The sequence below is a fragment of the Vulpes vulpes genome, chromosome 13 (genome assembly GCF_048418805.1).
Source record: "Vulpes vulpes isolate BD-2025 chromosome 13, VulVul3, whole genome shotgun sequence".
In the NCBI taxonomy this organism is placed as follows: Eukaryota; Metazoa; Chordata; class Mammalia; order Carnivora; family Canidae; genus Vulpes; species Vulpes vulpes.
The window spans coordinates 44932179-44935710 of NC_132792.1; positions in this window are offsets into that span (position 1 = coordinate 44932179).

Sequence of the window (3532 nt, forward strand, 5' to 3'; positions counted from 1 at the left end):
ATAAACCATAAATGTGGCTCAAAATGATATATTTACAGAAAATTAAAGCAGAAAAGCAATTTTTCAAAATATGACAAATAGCTTGGTATTACACAGAGTTCTTTGAAGAAACTCTCTTAAATATTTCCTTTAAAATTTTTGAATTTTTTTATTTTCTTTATTTCTACCTTTATAGCTTACCTAAAGGCTGACATAGTGGTGTATGCCTACATTAAAGAAAAAAAATCTTGGGATGCCTGGGTAGCTCAGTGGTTGAGTGTCTGCCTTTAGCTCAGGGTGTGATCCCTGGGTCCAGGATGGAGTCCTGCATCGGGCTCCTTGTGAAGAGCCTGCTTCTCCCTCTGCCTGTGTCTCTGCCTCTCTCTAATTAAGAAATTAGAAAAACAGGCATAGAATTTACCCAAATCTAGCAAAAGGAGAAAAAAAGAAACAATAAAAGATTAGTGTGGAGACAAAACAGAAAATAGAAAAACAGAGAAAAATCAATGAAACCAAAAGTTAGTTCTTTGAAAAAAAATCAACAGGAGTGACATATTTTCAGCTAGACTTAGAAAGAACAACAGAAAAAGGTCTTAGAAGATGACAGCAGAGTTAGAGGATCCTAGGCTCACCTCCTCCCACAAATACTAGGAAACTCTCAAATCATCCCAAATACTCCAGAAATGACCTATGGCAGAACAAACTCCACAACTAAAGGTAGAGAAGAGACCACACTGAAGAATGTAAGAAGTGCAGAGATGTGGTTTAGAAGAGAAATGGATCATGGCCACTGTGTTGGGGAGGGAGACACAGTCATGGAGAAGGGTGAGGGACAGACCAACATAAGGGAGTGCATAGGGAAAACAAATCCTGATAGCAACTGGCTTGGAAAGCAGGAGGGGATGAATTTTGTGCATTCTACAGTCAGCAGAGCTTAAAGCCTGGAGTTCTAATGGTCAGCAGTTTGGGATTGGAAAGACCCTCGAGGTCACTGTGCTGCCCTTGGAAAAAAGGAGGCAAACAACCTACAGATGCATAGGGTGGGAACAGTGATCTGAAGAGCACCAAGGTACTCACTGGAGAGGTTATTTGCTCATCTCAGTGCATGCCCCTGACAGGGAGCATTCACAGAGATACCCCTCTGGGAACAAAAGAACTAGCAGGCATCATTTCTGTGCCCAACGCTTCAGCATAAACAGAGACACTTGTAGGAGCTAATGCAGCACCTACATATGCTACTTAACTTGCTTACACCAAACACTACTCTGCAATGCTCAGATGGAACCACCATTCTGTTATACTTGCCTTAGTCCCAGCGTGGCAGGGTACTTACCCTAGAAAACTGGCCCAAACCCCTATCAACATCATGGGTCCCAACCCAGAAGTTTTCTGGAGCATTGGTTCCAGCACTGGTGGTGACAGGTCTTATTTCATGAGCAGACTAGAATGCACCTAGTTAGAACATGCCATTCTCTGACCAGGGACCAAACACTGTGCATGACAAGTCAAAAAGAGCCTCGGCGGGCAACTGGCCAGAATAATAAAGCAGCCAGGACAAAATAGTAGAGCACAGACAGTGCACATTGGAGACACTCCCAGAAGCACCCGACCCTGGGGAACAGGGGGCCCTACACAACAGGGCACTTCTGGACCTCTTCATGGGGCTGTTACCTTCAAACAGGAGACATAGCTGACTTTCTTAATACAGAAAAATAAGCACAAAGACTTAGACAAAAAGGAGAGGACAGAGAAATGTATCCCAAATTAAGGAACAGAACAAAGCCATGGCCTGAGATCTAGGTGAAAGAGATATAAGTAACATGTCCAATGGAATATTTAAAGCAAAGGATTTTCAGTGGCCTTGAAAAGACAGAAGACATCAGTGAAACCCTTAATACAAAGATAAAAAAGGACCATTCAGAGATGAAAAGTGCAATAAAGAAGATTAGAAATACACTTGATGCATGAACAGCAAGTTGGAAAAAGCAGAGGAATGAACTGATGACCTAGAAGACAGATTAGAGGAAATTAAGCTGAACAAAAGAAAGAAAAAAGAATTACACAAAATGAGACTAGACTTAGGGAAATCAGTGACTCCATCAAAGATAATAACAATCGTATTATACAAGTCCCAGAAGAAGAATGGAAAGGGGACAGTAACGTTATTTGAAGTAATAATAGCTGAACACATCCCTAATCTGGGAAAGGAAACAAATATCCAGATCCAAGAGGCATAGAGAACTCCCATCAAAATCAACAAAAGCAGACCTACAGTAAAATACGTTGTAATCAGATTGCCAGTACAGTGATAAATAAAAATTGTTTAAGGATGACAAAAAAATCAGTAATTTACAAGGGAAAACCCATAAGACTGAGTTTTCAACAGAAACTTTTCAAGCCAGAGGGAGTGGCATGACAAAGAATTTTCCCTTAATCAGAAAAATCTGCAGCCAAGAATACTCTTTCTAGCAAGGCTATTATTCAAAATAGTAGGAGAGATAGTTTTCCAGACAAACAACTACAGGAGTCCATGACCACTAAACTAGCCTTGCAGGAAATGTTAGAGGGGACACTTTGAGTGGAGAGGAGACCAAAAGTGACAGTATGAAGGTAAGAAATACAAAAGCAGTAAAACTGAATATTCCTACTTAAAAAATCAGTCAAGGAAGTCACAATAAAGGATATAAAATTTAATAACATGTACCTAAAATGTGGGGAGGAAGGGAGAAAACAATGGGTTCAAACTTAAATGACCATCAACTTAATATAGACTGCTATGTGTAGAAGAAGAGATTATATATACAAACCGAATGGTAAACATTATCAAAAACCACATTTCTTTATGCAAAGAATAATGAAAGAAATCCAAATATATCACTAAAGAAAATCAGCAAAATATAAAGGATCAAAGAAAATCTTCAGAAATAACTACAAACCAAGTAATAAATTGGCAATGAATACACATCTATCAGTAATTGTGAAAATGGACTAAACTTTCCAAAACACATAGGGCAACAGCATCGATTGAAAAAAAAAAAAAAAAACACAAGACCCATCTATATGCTACCTATAAGAGACTAATTTTAAGCTTAAAAACACCTGCAAATTGAAGTTATGGAGAGACATCATGCAAATGGACATAAAAATAAAGCTGGAGTAACAAACAGTACTTATATTAGACAAAATAGGCTTTAAAAAAATGTAACAAGATACAAAGAAAGACACTGTAATAATAAACAGGACAGGGATGCTTGGGTGGCTCAGCGGTTGAGCATCTGCCTTCACTCAGGGTATGATCCTGGAGTCCCAGGATCAAGCCCCACAAGAGGCTCCCTGCAGGGAGCCTGCTTCTCCTCCTGCCTATGTCTCTGCTTTTCTCTCTGTGTCTCTCTCATGAATAAATAAATCAAATCTTTAACTAATTAACTAACTAACTAACAACTAACTAACTAACTAAATAAATAAATAAATAAATAAATAGGACAAGCCAGTAAGAAAATATAACAATTTGTAAATGTTTATGCACCCAACATAGGAGCACCTGAGGACATAA